Here is a 23956-nt window from a genome sequence, read left to right on the forward strand (position 1 = left end):
TGCTTCCAGGTCTTCATGGAAGGGCTGTGTGATTCCCCACAGCTCAAAGTATTTGATGAGATCAGGTCCTTAGGGATATCTGGTTTTCTTGGGATCCTCGAGGCTCATCCACAAAGATATTCAGTCCTGTGATGCAGATAACTTTGAGCTGCTGTGGGCATTAGAAATACCATCAACTGGGGAGTCACCTAAAGGTCCCACAGCCTCTCCTGTTTGGTGGCTGTGTGCTGGAGGCAGCTGGTTGCTGGATTTGTGATCTGCTGATCCACTGTGCCCACCACATGGACACTGGGTCCCACAGCTGGGGACATCCCCCCAGGCACCACAGAGCCCAGAAGAGCAAGAGACCAAGCTGCAACCTCACGGTACTTGTTTGGGACAAGGGCTTCCCAAGGCTTTGAAGAAAGAAAAAGTTGCAACCGTTTTGGGAAGTCACAGGCCTCGTTTTAACACCACATTTCTAGATTCGTGTTGGTACAGCTTTGCCCTTGAGCAAAGGAGTTTCTCATGCGTCGTGACTTTGCACGAATGGTGCATTGCTGTCCTTTGTTTGCAGCCAGCCCGGAGCTTAATTCAATCTGGCCGCGCTGCCCACAGAGATACCAGGCTCAGCACATGAATTAGAAGTTAGTCCTTATCCATGGGGGACATGAAGCCCTTCAGGGGATGCTGGGATCCCTTCCAGGAGTATGAACTGATGGTCCAACTCTGCTTGGGCTCAGGCTGCTCAGACTAACTTTATGAGCAAGCCTGGGTCAATGCGACTGAGTTCAGTGGGCAGCGCTCCCCTTCCAGGGAAGTCTTGTAGGACGTGCTGTGTTGGGTCTGGGCTCTGGGACCAGTCTGGGCTCTGGGATGGGCAGTGCGGCAATGCCAGAGCATATTCCTTTGCCTCATCCTACGCCCAGCCCATCAGACACTGCCAGAGCTATTCCAGGTTGTCCCCTGGAGGGTAGATGCTCTCCGAGTATAAAGGCAGAAGTTGGGAGCTTTAAAACATCCCATTTGGAGAGCTTTGTGCAATTTTACGGAGCTCCATCAGGGAAAGCTGTTTGTCCATCACCAGGGTACCACGCTGCCGTGTAGGATTTGATGTGGCACGTATCCTTCTGCTTTTAATGACCATGACACAAAACCTGGATTTTATACACTCAGCTGAAATATTTCCCCTCTAGCAGCACAGTGCTCTGAAATCCCTTGCTTTGCTAGCAAAGCTGCCACCTCTGAAACACTAATATCGTGTCCTGCCACCCTTGGCTTTTTCCAGCCAGGATTCCCAGTTAACGAGCTGTAAAAGAGGGGAGCGCTCCGGCTTTCCATATAAAGTCACTTGGCTATGGAGATCTAGAAGAAAATGTAACACCAGAGGTATTGAGGTTATTATCACTGTGTTTTCCTGGATGGGAATGAAATTTTGGCTGTTCTCCATCATCAAAACCTCATTAAGTTGCGCAGCCACTAATTGATATGCCCAAACCTGACAACCTGCATCCAAAGAGAAGACAGCAGTCTCCCTGGGACCTGCCAATCAATGTCACAGCCGTCCCAGACCCACGGTGAACTTTGACCGCCTGCAAGAATGGTAGCGATTGTTTCATTTGCGAGGAGAAAGATGGAAACCAGCCTAATTATAACATCAATGTCAGGTCACATACCCCCACTGGACACCTGTGTGATGGAGAAAAAAAAACCCAGATGGCAGCTATTGGGGTCCAGCTTCTGTGAAACTGCCTGAGATGTCGTGGCCGCTTTGGGTTGTCCAGGCTGGAAAAACATCACCTTGAAGAGCTTTGTTCATCCAGCATCACTTTTGTGGAAATCTGAGGATGCACATTGCAGGAAAACTGCAACTGGTGTAACAGCAGGAGCAGGAAATGCCAACGTGCAAGGAAAATCCTGGACTGTTTGCAAAGTCAGAGTCAGTTTGACCTCAGCAGCAGGGCTGGGCATGAAATACAGAGAAGAAAGCAAGCAAACAACTGGTCCCAAGGTCCCATCTGCTGAAATTCAAGTGTAAATTAACCTAGGCTCCTGGCTTGGATAGTGCAGTAGTGCCTGAGCATCCTCCCATTTTAATTGCAGATGAGAGCATCCTTGCTGCAGGATGCCATCAGTGCTAAAAGTTCATAGAGGTCCACCAGAGTTCACGGGAGGAAAAAACCCTGAAGGACTCTTAATCCAGCTGTGGCTCTGAGCATCCCTGGGAGAAGTGGGAGAAGATCTGCCATGGGTTGGCCATAACATTCATCGGTAGCCCTGTGTGGTACCTACAAACATCACAGATGAGGACCTTGAGAGGTCTTCTTAGCTAAGGCATCATCTGCAAGGACATCTCCTTTCCTAAGACCACACAGCAGCAGAGGAAGAGCTTGATCTACCAGCTCCCAAGCAAGGACTGGCCGAGGGACAACTTCACAGTCGAGATCCCAGGGTGTCTTTTTTATTCCCCCCCCTGCCCAGGATGCAGGGGAAAACCTGTGCCCACCCCGTGCTACGATCTGTCCTCTGGGATTCTGCAGTCCCTTGGGCAAACACCCATTTACTTTACATTTCTCCTGTAGGTTTGCAGTGTGCGTGCCACACTTATCTCTAGGGAAACAGCTGTGATTTATCCTCGAGAAATAGATTGCAATTAACATTTAAACCCATACCCATGATGCAGTAACAAAAGCAATATAATGAATCAGTCTTTTAATAATAAGCTCCATAACCTTTGAAAACTCACCCGGGTGGGAGCTGGGCACCCAGCAGATAACATTATCGCTGATGCCGGCACTGTGGAAATCGCTTCACCCTTCCCCGATCCACTGGCTGGGGTCTGAGGGGCACATATTGGTCACTAATTAGCGCTGATGCTATGAAAATAAACTTATGCCTCTGCAGCCAAAATAGAGGTTGGTTCCTTATTTTATTCTGCAGGGACAGATGCGAGCTGGCCACGGGGGCTTGTTCCCAGTTTAGGTCCTGGTGATGTGAGATGGAAAGGCTGGAGGGGATCGTCCGCCTGTTCCCGTCACCATGTGAGAGGCAGGCATGGGAAAATGGGCATTTGGGGCCCTCGGTGGGGATGGCGCTGGGTGCGAGGCAGCTCTCCTAACCCACTTGCAGCCAGCATCCAGGATCTGAAGCCACGCATCTCTGGAGGCGTGAAATCTGTAATTATAAACCACTTAATGAACGTACGCTTGCCAGGTGGGTTACGTACAGCTGGGGGCCAGCAGAGCCCATCACGGGCTTGGCCCTTGGCCATGGCATGAGCGTGGTGGGGACGTAGCTTTGGGATGGGCCACTTAGCTGACGCACGGAGATGAAGGTTGGGTGGGGATAGGTCTTCTTGTAGAGATCTTTTTCCCCTGGTCCAGGTGGGAAGGTTGGCTGGTGCCTTCAGCAGAGGGCAAGACTTGGGTTTGGGATGTGTCACCTGGAATTTCTTTAGCTATAAAATGCTACGCTTCTAGGCTCTAGTCCTCTGAAAGGTCTTTCTCCTTGGGTGTAGAACGTGCCTTTTGGTGGGGAGGAATCCCAGCTGGCCATCCCAGGAGCAGCTGCTCATCTGTGAGGTCCCGAGACTGAGTCACCCTGGAAGCTCCTCCACCCCGCTGGCTCCTCCGGAGGAGCTCAGCCTGACCACGTCTGACTTCAGCTGCTCCGTTCAATACCTCCCGGGAGGAGTCTGGGCCCAAATCCTTTTTTTCCAAGGAACAAACTACAGCAGTGAGTTTCCTTGGCTTGAAATCCCTCCATCAGCTGCTCCAAGATGTCCTGAAATAAATAGCTTTCCGGAACACTTGTCCTCATGGCATCTCCTAAAGCAGAAACCGTCGTCCTGATTTCTCCCCTGGCACCCGAGGAAGCCCCAGAATTCAGCTTTGAGCTCCCGTAGGGTCTAATCCTGTTCACAGAGAACTGGAGGCTGTGCTCGGGTGATGCTGGCTGCTCCCCTGGTTTCAGTGAGGTCTCTAATGGTTTTTTAAGTCCTTGATCCAGCCGGGGCTGCTCTTTGCATTAGAGCGGGGCAAGGGCAGGACTTGCTCTTCTGTGAGAAGTTTTTGCAGTTTCATTTCTTTTTTTTTTTCCATACTCTTTCCAAACTGAAATGAAAGCAAAAGTGAAGCTTCCCAGAAAATTAAAATTTGAAACCAAATAGTAACAACTGGCAGCTTTTCGCAATGCCAGACCGGAGGGCACATTCTGGCCACGGCTGGCTTGAGATCAAGCAGGAGACCATGGAAAATTGGGGAAAAAGAGGGGAAAAAAGAAAAACAAACAGGCAGTTCAAAAAATGACGAAACTGAACATTTTGACCACTCTTCTCCAGGGAGAAACAGCATCATACGTGGACTTTTCCTGCTCATTTTGCTTTCCATGAGTGAATGTGCTCGCAGGGAAGGACATGTCCCATTGGAAAGTCTCTGCATTTCTTCCTGGAGGGGGAACGGGTGAGCTGCCCCTGGTGTTTTAATGCATTAAAAAGAACAAACCTTTGATAACGTAACTGCCAGCCATTTCAAGATGCAGCTGATGCTGAAATCAAAAGCTGCGTGAATTCACACTCTAATCAGGACAGCCCCCCGCCCCCCAGGTAAACTGAGGCACAGAGGTCTGCCGAAACTGCAAGAGCGGAAAGGCTGGCTCCAAAAAAGTTTTTCAGCCTCATTTTATTGTTTTTGGCCGTTGGCTCCCAGGGAGTTTTCTTGCAGCAGATGGCAGCAGCGGGTTTGCAAAGATGCCGTGGCCGGGACCCGCTGGGTGCTCAGCAGCACCCACACCCAGCCCGAAAACCCGGGGATGCCGATGAGATGGGCTTGCACAAAATGCCCCATCAACAAACCAACGGGTGTTGCATTCAGCAGCAAAACATCAAAACTCAGTGGTCCGGATGTGTTAACCTGTGTGGATTCTCCAGTGTCTAATAGAGGGGTTGAGCAGCCTTCCCCTCCCCTGCGGCCCTGGTGGGTACATCTCTCCTCTGCCCAGGTATTAAATTTTAGAAAGTGTATAGGGCTCTAATGACCCCAGAGACCTCTGTGTGTTTGATGCTGAAGCTGTATCTCCTGCGATGTTTTGGAGCTGGGGCAGACAGACCCACCCTGACTTCTTTATCCTTATTTCTCTGCAGTGGCATTTCCCCCTGGAATCTCAGACGGTCTCTTAATAGTCTGTGCTTCCTAATGAACATGTTTCCCCCCCACCCCGCTTTTTTTTCCCCCTAGCTTACTTTCTGAAATCAGGGAGCGCTCTCATGTGGTTTTTGTGTGTCCCCTCCACAGGATTATCAGTCTGTAGGCTCATTTCAGCCCAGTTCAGCAGCAGATGGAAAAATCCCCTTCCCAAACACTGGATGAAATTCCTATGGGAGCAGCCATCCATCCCCTGCTTACACCCTCAGGCCAGACCTACACCTGGTGCAAATATGGGACCGGAGGACGACAGAGACAAGTGATGTGCCCAAGGCCACACAGGCAAGACATCGGTGGCAGAGATGCCCTCTAGACCCCAAAATGGGCGAGATGAAGCTTTTCTCTCCATCGAGGCAGGGTTGCTGGTGCATTTGTGTCGAGCATCCCTTGGGGACTGGGCACAACGCAGCCAGCCAGCTGGGGCAAGGGATGTGGCTCAGCCCTTCTCCGGGATGGTTTTGTTTCTGCCAAAGTTAATTTAGGTTTCTGGACAGTTGCTATCTGGGTGGGGAGGGGGATCAGGGAGCTGATGTCTGAGTGGGACCCACTCTGGGGGACAAGGGGATGGGAGATGGGGAGGTTCTCTGGTCCCATTCCTTGTGGGTAGAAACCAGATGATGGCTATAAAAGAAAAGGGTTTTTTTTTTCCTTTTTTTCTTAACATACATTTCTGTGTATTTCTATGCATAGATTTGCATGCATTAGCTGGCAAACGCCTCTGCAGCTGGTGCATGAGCAGAGCGGTTGGGGAAGAGGTGGCAGCGAGGGGGTGGTTGCCTGTGTGCGACCCTTAAAAAATTAATCCCTCTGCCCGCAGCCTTCGCACACACACACTGGCCGTGGAGCCAGCGAAGCCCCCAGCCAGGCCACCTTCCCATTCTGCACGTCCCTTGTCCTCGGGCGATGCATGGGACACGCACGTTGCCGGGACAGGGCTCCGAGCTGCATCCCTGCCCTGGGATGTGGAGGGACCACTGCAGGACCATCCATCCCCACCGACCCAGGTCCCTTCTGCCCCTCGCAGCGGGTGCGAGGGTGGCTTTGTCCTCCCGGCTCCTGGGTGGTCCCCCCCCAGCATCGGCGAGTGAAAAGGTTTCTCTGAATCGCTGCGTTGCTTTATAGCAATAACTGCGGGGAGTTATTCTCCCCAGAATTAAGTCCATGACCGGTGGAAGGGCGTTAAGGTAGTGCTTCGCAGCTCCAATTATCTTGGCCCCTCAGAACAAAAAAGCAGATTGTGTTGCCGGACAAAAGGCGTTTTCTATGTAACTTCTTGTCTCGAAGCATTCATAGTGTGTAATGCCGATATAAATACCCGAGAGCTAGGCTATCTTACTTGTGGGCAAACCTCCCATTCAAAATAACTGTTTGCTGGGGAATTGTATTCGGGGGGGGGAGCCAAAAGCGGATTCAGTGTTACAGGCCTGGCTGGATGCACCATCTTTAAGGTATGAGCTGGATAAAATCCTTGCTGGCACCAGGGTGGGGAGGAGACGAGGGGTGCGAGGCTGGGCCGAGGAGATGGGATGCACAGAGAGGCTTGTGCAATGATCAGGGACTCTGCCAGCCCCTGTTCCCGCAGCTTTTCCTCCCTTTCTCCCTATTTCTAAAGCAAAAAGCAGTGATGCATCACATACTGCTAAACACCTGGACCCCCAAATTCCATACCCCACTCCTGACCCTGGGACACTGGTGGCCAAGGACCACCCGCCACGCGAGAGTGATGCCTCCATCCCCCTGGTTACCCCGTCATCTCATTCGGATGGCAGTGCCATCCCCAGAGGAGGTCGCAGGGAACAGCTCAGTGACAGTCAGAAGCTAAAAAACTCCAGGAAGTTATCGCACTGCTCTGTGCCTCAGTTTCCCCGCTTGAGCTCTGGGCTGTATTTCAGGGCTCGGAGTTGCTCTGTGGGAAGCCAAAACCCACTGCCCGTACAGCATCCTCCACCACCACCCCACCACTAGCTGGGACGAACTGGGAGGGTGAATTCCTTGGGGAGCAGTGGAGCTCTGCAGGGGGAAATCATAGTTTGGAAAGCACTTGCGGGATTATTAACCCCTACGCTCCCAAATTTCTATGAGAAATGAGCTCATAGCTCTGAACGGAGTAAGCAAAGGAAACAAATCTGCTTTTCTTCATTTGGGCTTTTTGCTTTGCCTCCATGCAGAAATCAGGCAGATTCATGCCCGCAGCGGGTGCGCTGGCGTCCCTTTGGGTTACCCTGTTAATTGGTTTGGCTTTATTCCTGTATTCCCCTGGTGACGCAGACCTTGGCCAGGACCATGGCCCTACGGGGTGAGCGTATAGCTACATGTACATCTGTACGTGCATCTGGCAAGAGAAGCAGCAGAGGAGGACACAGCTGCGTTTTAAGAGAGCTGATGCCAGGCATCATCTGCCCTGCAACCCAGCACTGGCATCATCAGCCATCACTATTTAGGGACAGGGGGGGGCTTGTCTTGTCACTTCGTCCCCACCATGAGTTTGCTCACACCGAATGGATGTGCTGGAACACAGCTGAGGACAGGTGGAAGGATGGGGACGGGTGGCACCCAGCATCCTGCAGGAAACAGCTCCAGGGAGGTGACAGCAGAGACCACGCTGTCATCCGTGCAAGGCCATCAAGGCATCAAAGGCTGGGGGGACAGTTGGGCTGGCAAAGACTGTAGTTCCTATAGCTGATGGCTTCCCAAAACTGCGGTGGTTGGCTTCACCTTGAGCCACCTCTCCATGCTGAGGGACATGGCCAGAGTATCTTCTGCACCCAAAGCCAAGCCAAGGCTCCCCGTCTCTGTCTTTTTGCCCCAAAAGCTCTTATTATGTCTCAGCCATCACTGCAAACCCAACTTGGTTGGCCAAAGGAGGCACCGACATTTTTGTTAGTCTGGTTTCCTAAAATAAAAGAAATATGTGTGACCACATCGCCTTGTCTATTGGTCCCTGTCAAAGCCCATGAACCTGGTGGGCAATGTCCACCAGCTTGCCAGGAGGTGGTGGTCCATCTATTTTCTCCAGGAGACCTGATGCTCGTATGACACCCAGGAAAAGAGGAAGAGGGGACATGAGGATGGTCAAGATATTGCCACGGAGGAGTCTATAGGGACAAGGGAAGGGAGTAAGATGTTTCATACATTTCTCATTCACATTCCCATTTTATAGACATATAAGTCTAACTCATTAAAAAACCCCAGCCAACCCCAAATCTGTTGATGACTGGGTTTCCTTAAGCCCATTCACAGGCAATTAATTTCTCACCTGCAATGCCAACGTAGGGCTTGGGCTGCCTTGACCACAGCTGTCCCATCCCGTGAGGTCTCCAGCCTGCTCTGGAGCCCTCCCATAACACATCCACCGTGTTATCCCATTTCCCACCAGCTTCCAGGGAAACTAGATCTGCAGCTGGATGTTATGGCTATTTAGGCTGCTTTCTTGGGGAAATAAAACCCACATGTTTATTGCTGTCTATCGGGTGTCTTCTACTCTGTTTCTCCCCAAGTAGCTTTTTTTTTTTCATGCTTGAAAAGTTTCATTGGTATTTGACAGTAGAGAAAAGGTCTCAAAGACCGTGTGTTGGCCAATGCTGTGTCCAAAGTGGGCTCTCGCTGCCCCATGGTGTCCATCATTGGGTTTAACATCAGGAAAACCCTTTTCTAACAGCATCAAGAGAGAAAACCACCTTGAGAAAAAAGAAACTGGAAATGTATGGGCAGAAAAAGGCAGGGACAGGCAGAAAGAGGTAAACTGGGGTAGGACTTGGAATTAACTTCCTGGAGAGGTTGGAGGGCAAAGCCCATCAAGAAGAGGATGCAGAGGCTCAGGCAAACTGGTTGTCCAAGATCAGCAGTCAGGTAAGGGATTTGATGTTGCTTGGACCCCCCCTTGGGTGCCCATGCCCTGGGAGCATCCCAGGAATGCCACAGGAGAGTAGCAGCAACTGCACGAGGTTTGGCAGATTCGGGCTTGCTTGTGGAAGTTGGCCCATTTTTGGTGGCTGCCTCTCTTTTCATGTTTCAAGCCTCCCTTTGAACAAAAGGCAAGTTAGCTGGAAATGGTTTCCATGAGATACGGAGGAATTTTGCTGCAGACTGTGACACCTGGACCGGTCCTATATCCATCACTTCCATGGGGTTTTGAGCCATTTTCCTGTCCGTTGCTCACCACCGTTGGCTTTGCAGGACTGAGCCAAGTTTCTGTCTAAGGGACTCCGTGTCTGGTGTTACCATCTCCAAAGTGCTATGGGATGAGGGACACAGCAGCCCGTGCACCATTCAGAATCTGGCCAGGGTGACCAAGAAACAGCCTTCTAGAAGTGACTTTGCTCCTCAAACCATGCAAAATGTGCTGGTTTCAGTCTAATGCTCTTGGGTCCCCATGGGTTTGGCTTTACCTGTGCATCACCCAGAGATGGGGAAGCACTGTCTCCTCATGCTCAACGCACTGCGTTTCTTTGTGTCATGACCATGTTTGTTCTGAGGATGGAGGGGTGTAGAGGTCTATGGGCTTGGATTTATCTCCACTAAGGGGGAGATTTTGGAGGCCCACATTCCCTTCCCTGGCATTAGGAATAAAGTAAAGGGCAGAGTGAGTCTTCAGGGCACGTTGTTGTGTGACTGAGCTGAGAGGAGGGCTCAGCTCCAGAGCCTGAGAGCTCCTGGGACCAGTGCCTCCAGCTTGGACATGTGAATGGTGGCCGTTTGCTCTGAAGATGCCCCTCAGCAGTTTTCGAGCTAGTGCAGCGTGCGGGGGATGTGAAACCCGGGCTAAATCAGAGAGGGGAAGGGGAAATGCCTTGATACATCATCTCAGCAGATGATGGAGATTGCTGCTGCTGGAGGGTCGTTGAAGCCATGGGTGGAAGGGAGACTCAAAGGTGAGGATGGCTGTGGTTCACAGCAAAATCAGTTAACACCAGTAGTTTTAGTAGGGATTAAGCCATGTGCTTCATTAGTAGCAATCAGGGCTACTGTTTGGGAGCAGGTTACCTCCAACATTATTACACTGTTGCCCCAAGCACCAGGCGTGAAGCAGAGCCCGGTCCAGCATTGGAGTCAGTTGCCCAGAGAGCTGTGACATCTCCAGAACATGGTTTTGTGGGCATGGATGATGCTTGGACTCGATGATCTTGAAGGTCTTTTCCAACCTAAATGATTCTATGATTCTAGGATCTCCATCCTTGAAAGCTTTCAAGACCCAACTGGGTAAAGTCCTGCACAACTTGGTCTGATCCCATCGGTCACCGTGCTTTGGGTGAGGGGTTGCACTAGGGACCACCTGAGGTCTCTTCCCACCTGAGTTGTCCTGTAACACTGTGACCTGAGTGATCTCTGATCTTGTCTTATCTGTCCCTGGGTTTGGAGGCTCTTCTTGTTTCCACGATAGCTGGAAGGTTTCATCAGAGCAAAGAGCCATCACCCCGGCTGTGTCCTGGCAGCTGGGACACTGCTGCAGGGTTTGGAGGAGGTCCTGGAGGTCCTGGTCTGGCAAGAACCCAGACCCATGGGTGGTGCTTCCTAAATAACTAAAATTTTACTCCCACTCCAGCATTTTTTAAATTTGTGTGAAATGTTCAATTTCCTGTCACAGCCATTTTATCAGAACAGTTTGGAAGCAAATTATATTATTTTTAAGCTAAAAAAAGTCCATTTAATTTTGGTAGTATGACTGCTTCAGAGACTTATTTTTAGAAATTTGTTTTGAACAAATCACTAAACTTGGAAAAAAACAGTTTTTCATTAGAAGTTGCTTTTTTTTTTTTTTTTTTTTTTGGGACCAGGGCAAATATTTGCAGTCCTACAGTCCTATAACTGAGGCACCCATAATCAGAGAGATTGCAGATGGAACCCATGAGCCTTTGGTGGTTGAACCTCTGCCATCCATAACGTCGGGTTTTTTTCCAGGGAACGCAAACCAGAGCTGTGCCCAGAGTTGCCCCCAACACAGCCCATCTCACCCCACTGACTGGAGAAGACACTTTGGTTCCCAACATCAACTCTGCAATTTGGGTGCCCCGTGGTGGGTGATATGACCTGCTCCTGTTTCTCCTGGAGCGGGATCAAAATGCTACAGCTCTCTGAAGGTGCTGGATGGGGCTCCTTCTCCTCCTTTTCCCACAGCGTGTGGGTTTTTGCAGAGACAGTAACCCAGGAACTGCTAGATCCATAGACCCAGCTGGCCCAAAGATAGTCAGTTTGGGCTATATTAGAAAAAGCAGCCCATTTCCTCTGTTTCACCCGTGCTTGTCTGAGATAGTTGCAGCCCAGCCTGGCCCAAGAGTGCTAGGTTTTTCTTATCTTGCAGTAGAAAAGCAAATAATCCTTCCTGCTCTGGTATCTTGGAGAGAAGCATAGCTGCCTTCTCAGCATGAGAAGGTGTTAACTCTGAACACTACTGATGGCATTTCTGCTTGTCATGTGCACTGCAAAATCCTGCACTTTGTGGCAGCAGTTTCCCACTAACGTGTCTTGCCGGAAGGTTTTTCTGATTGCCCGTGAACCACAGTAGCTTCATTTGGAGGTCAGGCGGGTCACATACGAGTGGGAATTAACTGACTGCCCATGCTGAAGTGCTCAGATATGGTCAGACACACAGGCTCCTTCCATGGCCCCTTCGCAGATCACCCAGCAAAGCTTTTAATATGTATAAAAGACAGCTCCTCCTGGCAATAAAAAAAACAGAAAACCAAGTGGAATAAAATCACCAGGGCTCAGTGTTCCTCCAAAAGGGATTCACTGAGCTCTTTTCCAGGCTGCTGCCCAGCAGTGACACTGCCAGCGGGGAGGCAGTACCTGCTGAAGGGACATTTCCAACACTAGATGGTGCAGTGACCCTAGACATGAAGGAGCAAAACTATCTTGCTTTTCTTTAATTCACTCCTTTCTTGCCCTGCATCTTGGTCCCCAAGGGAATTTGGGGCAGAACAGCTCTTTTTCAGCATTCAGGCAGGTTGCCACCTCTTGGTGGATGCTCAGCATCCTGCGGTGGGGACTGTCCCTCAATGAGCTGCCTGGCTGCGGTGGCCGAGGGATTAGGGTCTTGCCTCTGGGGGACATCACCCATCCCAGGAGGTGAAGCAGGGATCAGGGGGATCAGACTCTGGGTCATTTCCTTGTTGCCTTAACACGTGTGTTTTTTCCTCGGCTGCACAAAGGCGGAAGGTCAAAGGCTGGGGATTAAAAGGTGACGGATGGACATCTGCGGCTGAAACATGGAGCGGTCGTGCCCGGGTGTCCGGCGGTGGCGGCGGCCGTCCTGCTTTATGGACAAATTGGCTGCAAGGAAATGGGGGGCAGTTTCTCCAGGGCTAAGGGGAATCCTTGGATCTTGCATTGGAAGCCGCTGGGCTGGCACAGGACATGGCCATGCTGGCTTGTCCCTACCTGCCATAGGTGTTCTGAACATGCAGAGCAAAGGGGAAAGCACTTTTGCACGTTCCTCTTTCTCTGACATATTTCCCATCTCTCATCCACGTGGGACATCTGTGTTTGGACCTAATGGGACAGATTTAGCCAGCAAAATGCTTTTTCCTTAGTGATATGAGAGGACACACGTGCTGTGGTCCCTCAGCCCTGGTGGTGTCTGTAGCAAATACCTTCTTCAGCAGGTGAGCAGGAGCCTCCAGGATGGAGCTCCCTGCAAGTTGGTGCCTCAGTTTACCTCTGATTATGAAAGCTATAAGCAGACACCCCAGCTCTCCGGAGGTGCTGTGAGATTCTGGACATGCTGAGAAAGTGCTTGGAGCTCCCTGGGGTATTATTACAAGGCTACTTCTATATTAAGAATGGTTGATGTCTTACTTGTGTGTCTTTCCTTCTTGTCTCATGGCTGCTGTGCCACCTGTGGGCTGTATCTCACCTGGCTGGTATCTCTATGGCATGATGTGCTGATGTGAATTAGAGGAGAGCCTTTACATCAGCTTTTTGGGAGGCTGGTGTACCAGGGATGTACCCAGACGTGGTTGGTACCCAGAGACTCTCCTCTCCCTGTGCAGCAGGACAAATGATCGTCATCTCCGTGAGGACGTTAATAGATTTTAATGGGCCTGAGCAGCTTTACACAGTCCACCCACACCTCCTCTCCATGGGCCCATCATCATCACCGTCTTGAAAAGAGCAGGACCAAAACCTGAGTGGTCCCTAGTGGCCCAGTGAAAGCATCATCTTCGCCAGCTTGGAAAGCCCAGGGCCAAAACCCGAGCTGGCCTCAAATCTCATGCAGGGTGAACAGCGACAGCTCTCTTCATCCCATTGGCTCAGTTTTGGATCCCCCCTCCTGGATTTTGGGCCCTTGGCGGCTGTGCCTGTATTCAGCTCCTATTTGTCTTTGACAATCGGTGGAGTTCTACAGCTCAGGTGGGCTCTTTGGTCCTTGGAAGTGCTTGGACACAAGAAAGTGTCCAGCTCCCAACTGAGGCAGCTCAAACTCCTGCTCTTTGATGGGTGGATCTGGGCATCAACGTGGCTTTGAGCAGGGGGTAATTGTAGGAGCAGATCAAGGAGCAATCAATCAAGTGCAGGACCTTATGCCCGTGTCCCACACCGTCCCTATGCTGTGGGTCTGTCCTTGCAGATGGACCCAAACTGAGCCCCAAGACCACATGCCTTCAACCCTCAGCCAAGAAGACAATCCACCAGACCCTACGGGAGATGGAGCTGCTTTTTCCTCCTCAAGCTGGACCTCCCCGTGAAGGCAGATGAGGGTCTGGCTTCTCTGTCCTGGCCCCACCACCCAAAACCTTCCTCTGGGGTCAAGGCACATGTTTGGGCCACCAGACCTTGCAAGGTTCTTCAGCAAGCTGGGGTGCAAAGCCTGAGGCAGGGGAAGCCATGCCGTAGCCCCGGGCGGTGGGAACTTGGGCGTTCGCCTTAATTGAGGGCTTCAAAAGTCACTCCCAGTGCTGGGAAGGTGGCTTAGCTCAGTAATGACCAAATTCTCAAATACCTGAGGCTTGAGTCACGGCTCGAGGAGGAAACATGCATAAACAAGCAGCAAGCCAGGAAACTCCACCGCTGCGATGGACAAAGGTAAAAGTCAGTGGCTTGGTATGCCTGCGCGATAGCAACAAAAACCCAAGGCAGCAGGTTTTAGCTGATAATCGCAGCACCCGGGGCTGTGCTCGCGCGAGCGAAGCGAGGGCAGATTTAGGCAGCGCGGCTGAGGAACACCCAGGCTGCCGGAGCTGCACCACCGGTCGGGGTGGTGGGTGAAATCACAGCGCTCCCCTGGGATTTCTGATTGGGGAGGGGGATAAAAACAAAGTTCATCCCCTGGGAGGTCAGCGGAGTGGGGAAACTGAGGCAGGGAGCATGCGGGAGGTGATAGCTCATGTTTCTGAGCCCTCGGCGTGACCCCAGTTTCTCTTCACTCTGCCAGACCAGCGCAGAAAATAAACAGCCCCAAATCTCAGCTGTCAGGGCTGGATCCCAGCGGGGCTTTTCGTATCCCACCCCTCTGAATTCCCCCTCCAGCCTGAGGCGTGAAGGCAAAGAAATTTCTCCCAGGGAAGGTCAGGCATCACCCCAGGAGCTTCCAGCCCATGTTCAGGCTTGGCTGCAAGTCCTGAGGATGGAGGTCCTTCTGGCTCTTTTCTGCCTCAGTTTCCCCTTAAGCAAAATGAGACCTATCAAACTCCTCCCACAGGGATGCTCTGAACATAGTTACACATTCTGAATTATTCTCTACTGAGTATCCAGCCAGCAAAGAGAGAGAAAATCAATTTGGGGTTGGGAGGTGGATAGAGGAGACCTGGTGCACCTGGGGAGAATGGAGAACTGGTGAAAATTGATCCTTACTGGTGCCCAGTGGCTCTGGGGCAAAGCGGGGACAACCCTGCGGTGTGGGGTGAAGCTGAACCACGTCCTGCTTTTCCATCCCTCATCGATGCTGGGGGCCTTATCTCATGGTATCAAGCCCTGAGGAGGCAGAATCGCTTCGTTCAGGGCGCCTGGCTGGCCGGTAAACAGCCGAGGAGCGATGGGCGTGCGCTGAGTTTGCCTTCCTGGCTGGAACGCCGCTTATCGCTCTCCCGGCATTTCCCATTTTTTCTGGTGTAGCACTTGAAGGACAAGAGAGACATTGTCACTGTTCCTCGAGCTACCAGGTGGGGGCACGGGGGGGGGGAAAAACACCCTTCTCGGCCTCTCTCTGCCTGCGCCTCAGTCTCTATAAATCAAGTGGATTTGTGCGGCTCCCCGGTCAAGTATGGGCATTAGCGCTGTGATGCGAAGTCATTTCAGTAATGTGCACCCAGGAATGCGCCTTATCTGATTTCCCTCCTGGATTTTCTTTTTCCCAGTCCTGCAAACCAAGGCTGAGGTTCCCCCTCCCCGGGCTCACAGACCGAGGTGTCCTGGGAGAGCATCGGTAAGATGCCAGTGGGATTCACCGGAGCCTTCTTGGTGAGCACGGACCCATCCCACGTTGCTCAGGGAAGGGAATGAGGCGATGACAGCCCCCCTTGAGCAGCTGCAATTTGGGGGTCGAAAATTCAACCCCTCCTCTTTGCGCTGCCGGGCGAGGCAAGGATGGAAAAATTGCCCTGGGAGCTCAAATATAACCTAGGCATGTGTACAAATCACCCCACAAATAGATTCCCCTCCGGATTATTGCAGATGGGGAGCTTTCCGTGCTGGATTTCTTTTGGAAAAAGAGCTTTTCCTTTACCGGAGCGGGAGGGGGCCGGCAGCCGGGGGAAACACGCCTGGAATGTGGCAAGCCTGTTCTCCTGCTTGTTTGTGTAAACGAGTTAGGTCTATTCCCTTCCTCTCAAAGTGCACGTTTTTAAGCCTCCTTGCAAAGCAAATTTACTTTGAGAGCACATGGATGCCAGCACGGGGGGCGGGGCATGGTGGTTGGTGATGATAATAGTTAATAATATTAATTATTGAGAATAATAAAAGCTCTTTCCTCCCCCAGAAGTGATGGGTGGTGAACAAGGGTTCCGTCCAACACTGTCCACCACTTTCATGTCCGTATCTCTTCTCACTTGTCTCCTATGAGACCATCTGGCCATCCCCAGCTGGGAATTTCTTGACGAGATGGTTTTCCATGAGGAAAAGCTCAGGTGTCCACAGCTGACCCTTTTTGCATGTCCAGGATGCAGTGAAGAGCCCCTCAGCTCCTGAGAAGCCACAGCAAGAAACTCTAGAGGAGACCACAGAGCAACTGATAATTCACTATAAAACCCAGAGATGTGGATGGACCCTGAAGGCTGGTGGGTGGCAATGTCCCTGATGGGCGAAGGACTTGATCAGCTCCAGAAGGACACTCAGCCTGGCCCTGCTGCTATCCCGGGAAGAGAATCTTTTATACCCACCCCGATGCAAAGCTTTGAGAGGTCCCTATGAGGCAGTTCAGAGGACGAAGCTCAGTTTTTTTGGCCTGAGAAAGTCACTATCACCCCCTCCACTGCCACCTTCAGTTATATCTTAGAGCAGTTATTGGCAGCAATATAATAATAATAATAATAATAATAATAATGACAATTATGATGGTGATGATCTGTGGTCAGTTACAATATCACTGGAAATTTCAGATGCCAGCAAGTGCCTGGGGAATAAGCCCCTCTCTAAGTGATGTGCAAAGACCCCAAAATGTCCCCTCCCGCTCACCACCGCAGGCACCAGGAGGGAGGCAAATTTTCAGGGTTTTATCCACTAAACCAGACCCTGGAGCAAGGGATTGGGTTTTCCAGAGTGATTCTAGGTATGGCAAGCAGCTGTGGGCTGCCCGTGCTCCTCAGCTACCTCCCATACGTGACCAGACGTTTCAGATAAAATCCATGGACATCCTCAATGTCTCACGTTTCTCCCAAGCCAGGCAGCCAGCTGTATTTTTCCTCCTTTCCCTGTCATACCTGGCTGTCAAACTGGCTTGTTGCTGTTGGGCAGGCTGGCAAACAGCCTTGGCATCACCTTATCACGTCCTCCCAAACAGCGTTTTAGCTGAAGCTGTGCAGGTGAAGACAGGCATGTGGAAAGGCACGTCTCCAAAGGATGCAAGGTTGGGGATTTATCCTATATGTACAGGTAGGGAAACTGAGGCACTGAGACAGCCAAAGGCAGCTTGCCTGTGGCAGTTTGAGGTAGCAGCCCCATCTCGCGTGTCCAAACCCCATGAACCGCCCGTGCACATTTTCCATGGCCAAGTTCACCCTGATTTCACCCTGGGCATGGAATGAGCACAGAGGTCACCTTCTCCTCCTCTCCCTTTGGGTCCTGCAGATTTCCTTGGCTCCGGACTCTGCTTACAGGCTCATCAGCTTTGCTGCCTGTTAACATATGGCTTTTCCTACTTGAATGCATCTTTTGATGCCATTTAGAAAATTCCTCCCGGTAACCACCTTGCTGATAGGATGTCTCAGCAGCCCTGGCCAGGATGGCCGTCCCTCTGGGTGCCAACACGTCGTGTCCCAGGATGGAGCCAGTGTGGCTCCTTGGGCACATCTGTGGTGGCCTGGGCCAAGAGGTCTGGTGGTCAGTAGGGCTGAGAGGCCAACGGGACATGTTGGGACCTCTTCGGCAAAGCCAGTTGGGAGCATCCCCACCTTTCCTCCCTGAAAAAAGGTGACCTGTGGCACTTAAGACTTCCTGAGGAAAGGGGGCACAAAGAGACTGAGGGCTGGGTATTTGGGAATATTGCTGATTTTGTGAGGAAAGGTTGAATTCTGACATGTTCCCCTTCAGTGGCCCAAATCCCAAAGATATCGGTGGGCTGAAGATGCCAGAGAGGCACTTCGTGGCAGCTGCACTTGGTGTGCAGGACAATCTCCCAGGCTGCCCAAATAATCTGTTTATTTTAGCAAATGGGGAATAATCCTCCTTTTCTCCCCTGCCATCTCTTGCCAGGAGCTGTCTTCCAGGCCATCGGCTCCCTCTCAGAGCAGTTGGGATTTTGCTGCTTGATAAAACGGGACTCTTCACCCCACGCTGTCAGCTCTGCAAAGCCCGGGAGCTTTGTCCAACGTGTCTGTCACCATGGCTGAGCCTTAACAAAGCTATTTCAGCGCGGTAGGTGCTTCAGCTCCTGTGTGTCAGCCCAGCTAAGGGCAGAAAACTTGCTCCAGGGGTCTGTGGGTGCTGCCAGGGGACAGCCAGGGAGACCGGGACACCCGTTTTGTATCAACCCCTTTGGTTATGAGTGGGGTAGACCCCAGGACTTGCAATGCTACCACCACCATCCGAAATAATCGCTGTGTTATAGGGCTGTAGACCAGGATCCAGGGCTAGGTGCTACACAGTGGGGAGTGAGTGTCTGCTGCAGTCTTGGGGTCCTTCTTAACCCTGTGTTTGGGGTATTTGAAGGTGTAAAGCCTGCTGGGATAATGTTGGTGGACCAAGCATGCAGGAGGGATTGAAATTGCTCTCCAGTTCATACTGGGTGTGTACCCTGGAGGGACTTGTCCCCAAACCATGCCTGGCTTCAAGACCGGGATGGCATTGATCTGTTGAGCCCAGGGTGTCCTCTCGCCTCAGCCTGATCCAACAATTTGTCAGGGGACGAGATCTTCCTGGGGTGACTTTGCAGGAGCAATGCATGGGTGCTTTTGATATGTACAGGGACATGGTGAGGAGCTGTGGCCTTTCTAGATGGGCTGGGGAGCTCTGCTCGTGCCAAAGCACGTTACCCACCTACCCATCTGGCTGGTTATTTCTGAATAAGCAACGCTTTTTTCAGCTGTACCTGGGGTGCAGCCTTCTCACAGCCTGAAATCTCCCAAAATGTTGAATCTACTCCTGTTACACGGTGAGATGTAGTTGAGAGGGTCCCCTGAGTAAGGGGTAGCGTGTGTCCCAAAACAAGCATTGACCCACAGCCCACCCCATCCTTCTCCTCCACCCACCAGCCTGCTCCACCTTATTCCCTGGTATTGACTTAGTCAACCTTGGGGTTGACAAATCTTTATTTCCAAACCCAAAATGCTTCCATGCATGCTGGATTGTTTTATTTAATTTTGTCTTTTTACCATTCAGCAGTTTTAAAATGAAAATGGCTGAATGCAAACACTAGAGAAAATCTTCCTGAACCAACACAAGGTCCATCTTACAGCCTCCCTGCATGCATCTTCTCTGCTCCAGGGTGCATCCACTGAGGAACAGATTCATCCCCTGAGATGGAAACAAATCTTCTCCCTGGCCATGGTCAATGGAGGGAGGGACCTCTGACTTCCCTCCTGGAGATGTTCCCATTTGGGCAACTGCCACGGTCAACAGAGAGAGGCACCTTCCCAAGGCAACTCTTCCCACCGAGTCTCTGGCTTCCCTCTTGGAGATGTTCCCATCTTGGATAATGGCATTCCCAACCAACATGGTCTTTTAAGACCTTGAACTACACTGGATTGGCTAATTCTAGGTTGAGACATTAGACCCTTTTTCTCATGCAACCTTTGGTTTCTCCGCTGGAATTCCCTGGGGAGATACTGCCATCGGTTTGAATGGACCCCTGTCCACTCCAGTCCTTTCCAACCCCCAAACGTGGTGTTAAAAGCTGCGAAGCGTGTCTTGCTTTTTGTTCCGTGTTGGGACACGTCTGAGGCATTAAGCTCTGAATGCCATGTGAAGATCGGGAACATTTTTGTGGCAAGCTGCCATCTTCCCCTGGATCGTTTTCCTCTTGAGTGACAAACCCGGCTCTGAAATGCTTCTAATGCTTTGCAGTGCTGTGGCTTCTCTCGTGTGATCGTCTCCGAGCACAGTACAGACATTATCTAATTACGGCCCTCCCTGAAGCAAAATGGGGCAATTCCTGGCATTTTCAGCGTGCTTGTGTTTGTATCATATGGAGTCAATCCAGGCAGACAGATAATCCCAAACACTGGTGATGCTTGAGTCTACCTCTTTGCAGGCTGCTGCCTCTTTGGATGATGGTCAGAAAGGAAATTTGAAAGCGGGGCAGAAGTTTTCAACATGTCTTTGCTCAGGAGCTCAGGTCATTGTGGAAAAAGTCCTTCAGATTGAATTCTCTGAGGTTTAGGTGCCTGAACGAAGCCCAGCATCTCCACTGGTTTCAGTGGGAGCTCAGACACCAGGTGCCTACGAAGGTATCTACTGTGGGCACCTCAATTTGGATGTCTTAATTTGTCAGCTGACCTTCATCCCTAATGTTAGATGGGATGAATCCCACCTCAGCTGCAACTAGTAGTGGTGGGACCACACTTCAGGTCCTCACTAGAACATCTGTGCTCATTTTCTTCTTGCACAGATACAGCCCGGCCACGTGGGCTCTGTGTGGGGTGGAAAATGTTACACCAGCTGTGTGGTCTGGGGTTATTTTTATTAGTCTTTGACTCGATGGGTGAATTGCAAGCCCACTCCTGGAGCTGTTGAGCAACATGGTTATTTAGACTTGAAACCAAGAGTTGATTTTTTCCCCTTTATTTCTTCCCCACCCCTTTTGGCCAATACACTTGGATGATTTACTGATGCAGATCTGCTGGATTAAGTAATTGATTTGATGCCTCTTGAGTGCCAAGAAAGAAATACTCCGCATTAAAAAATTAAAAAATGTGCCAACAAATCCAGCCTTAAGTACTATTTAAAGGCTTTTGAAAAGGCTGGCTTGACACCGGCAGGGCCACCCAGGCTCCTGTTCCTGTGTCCCCTGCCCCAGTGCCTTGGGAGGATCCTCTACAAGGATGAGAATGGGTGTTTATTCCCATCCCTTTCAGGGGCCAGTGGGTTGCGTGGGGTGCATAGGCACCTTCCAGCTTGAACAGGGCGGGAAATAATTATAATAGTAGAAATTTTCCCATTCCTCAGCAAGGTGAGCTCCAGGGCATCAAGGAAAGAGCAAAGAGCAGCTCTATGGGAGGATGACTGATGGACAGATCAGCCCTTCCTGAGGTCAGAGATCTAAGTTCAAGCCTCTTTCTACTCTCTGCCTTGCCCTTATCATAAACTCTTTAAGGAAGGGAGCGATTTGATAGTGCAAGTACTTAAGTACTCATTAGGTATGAGTTACGTACTCATACCAGTACTCACGGATACGAATTACTCTTGGGATGGACATTTCTCCTTTGCTTTTAATTAGAAATTCTGGGACAAAAGAATATTTCCTGGCAAGTTTGGTATGAACTGAGATTTTCCTAGGGAAGCTCTATTACTTTATGAAATGAAGAACATTCAAAAAATCGTCCGAAACACAACCTCACGCTCAGCTGCTCTCTGAATAGCATTTTTGGTGGCCTAAACTGGGTGATAATCCTTCCCGGTAAGCCCAAGTGGAATAAACTAGCAAAGGGTAGTACAAAAATATTGCGAAAAAGCCTTTGTCCCTTCTGGATCTCTGCAAATAAAGGTTTGATTTAGCCCATGGCAGAAATATTTCAGTGAGTACCTTTGGTGGGGGCTTCAGGGGGGTAAAATTAATTGCGGACAAGAAGTGAAATGGGGTTAGGAACCTCTTCCAAAGAGACTTTAAAAGGTAGCAGAAGATGGAGTGAAGTATTTCAGCTGTGAAAACAATTGCTGATAAATTTGGTTACTGCATGGCAGCCCTCTCTGAAATATGGTCAAGATAAGGCCGAGAAATTCTGGGGTTGTTTTAACCATTGGTGCTAAATTGCTGCATGTTGGACCTAATTCTGCAGTTGAAAAATAGCAGCTGGTTTTAGGTGCATCACCAAACCTGAGCTTAGCAACCTCTCCCAAGGCAAGTCCAAATGAAAGCATCCCAAAAGCCCCAAACAGGGATAAAAAATTCATGCCTCCACTCAGAAACACAAGGTTTGATCATTCTGGGCCCCAGTTTCCCACTTGCAAAAAGTGCCAGGAGCGGTTTCAAAGCTTCTCAGTTATTCTGAACTGCAAAATAAACACCACTGGTTTAGGGAGAACCTCAGTAGGGCTGTCTACCCACTAATTTTTTTCAGTGTTTTTTTCCACAGTTTTTTTTCTGGGAAATATGGTTGCAGCATTGCCAACCGCTGTGTGATTCTTGGGGTTCCTGGTGTTTCTCCTCTTGCTGTGCCAGCTTCTGGGCTCCTGAAATTCTGGAGAAATCACGACTTTCCTTTTGAGAAACCAGCAGCTTTTAGCTCATAAAGAAGCATGGCAGACCTTGAAAAAGCTGGATGTTACAAATTCAAAGTTGACTGAAAGAAAAGGGCTGCCTCCAAAGTCTAGATGGCTAAAACGATTACACATGTTTGAAATCCTCACTGTTCCCAACCCACTCATCCCTCTTGGGGCTCCCTTGCTTGTCAGCTGCTGAATATTTGAGTTGCCAGCCCTGTGCTGCTATGAGATGGGTAAGACCTGGCAACTGAAGATGATAATTACTAAAAAATTATCCACCACCAGGAAAAGAAAAAAAAAAAAAAACCAAACAAAAAAAAAAGGGGAAAAGAATGGTGTGACTGGGGCTTCGAGCTTGTGTTTGGCATGTTTTTAGTTTGGCAGTGTGTCTTTGGTTTTTGGGAGAGTCCCTCAGAGAGCTGGTGAGCGCCCTTCATGGTCAGGACTCTAATTAGCCACTTGTCTCTCCCTGCAGGCATCTGGATGGGCTTTCCCAGCACGTTGTGCATCCGTCAGTAGGGCACGGAGGGGAGGCTGGCAGCCTCCGGGCTTCACAGGGTGCAGAATTTGCATCGGCTTAATCGGAGGTAGCGGAGTTGGCCTGTCTCTATTTTTCTCCTTTTTTCCCCTTCTTTGTTTTGCTTCGTGATGGGCTGCTGAATGCATGAAGTGATGTGAATTGGTTTGATTTAATTAATCCGTTTAAAAAATATAGATCTGGTGTTTGTACATTTCCCCTCCATCTCTCTCGACAGATTTTTGGCTCTCCGCTCCGGCAGGCTTGCAAGCCGGCAAACTCCCTCTGCTGGCACGGCTACCTCCCATTTTCTTCTAGCCAGAAATGTATGATATCATCAGACTTTCCCCAACGGTATGATCCTCTTCATGGGAACAACACTGTGCATCGGTTTCCTCGCTTTCTGCACCAGTTGTTGTCGTGCATGTTAGCATCCTGGGGATGCTGCAAGCCCCCATCCCAAACCTGGCAGCAGATGATGGGCAAGCAATGCGGACATCCCCATGGGAGCAGAGCTCTGTCGAGTGGCCACCCTCGGTGCCAGCATGGTTCCCTGATCACTCATCTTAATTTTCCAGGGAGGACACAGGTCAAGCATGAGGGATCTGGGTGTACTTACTCACGAAGCAAATTATTACCCAGGTTGAGTAACTGGCACCTGCCCAAGAGGGAATGAGAGAAACTTTCTGGAGAGATTCTGCCCGTCTAGTGCTGGGACCTTATCAGGGCTGGACTATGTTGAGGAAGGATGTTTATCCATTCAGACACTTTTTGTTGAAGAGATTTCTCCTCCACCAACCAAAAAACCCATACTCGTGTGGAGAGCTTCCTCCTCTGCCGTGGCAAATGTACTTGACGGCGTGTACCTGAAAGCAGCCACTGTGCTAAAGTGTTTGCTTGGCTTCAGAAATGTTAAGAGAGGGAATTTCTCTTTAGGAAGGTCAAAGATATTGGTTTTGTGTTCACGCTGTGCCTGATCCAAAGCTTCTTGAAGTCAACGCAAAGCTATCGTGGACTTTGAATCAGGCTCTGAGCCCACAAACTCATACCTGAGCAGGAAAGAAAAAACAAAAAAAAGACAGCAGATGCCTCCAAATGAAGAAAGATCTTGTTTCCAAAATCCCACCTTGAAAGTCCAGTCATTGGAGGGCTGGTGCTCCTCTCCCTGCTGGGCACCAGCGAGGTTACCCTTCTGCATCTCCAAAGGTTTCCTCTTGAAACCTGCTGAAATCTTGTCCTCTGCTCTACA

Source organism: Haliaeetus leucocephalus, unplaced genomic scaffold (assembly GCF_000737465.1).
Source record: "Haliaeetus leucocephalus isolate CR32 unplaced genomic scaffold, Haliaeetus_leucocephalus-4.0 Scaffold0, whole genome shotgun sequence".
Classification (NCBI taxonomy): Eukaryota; Metazoa; Chordata; class Aves; order Accipitriformes; family Accipitridae; genus Haliaeetus; species Haliaeetus leucocephalus.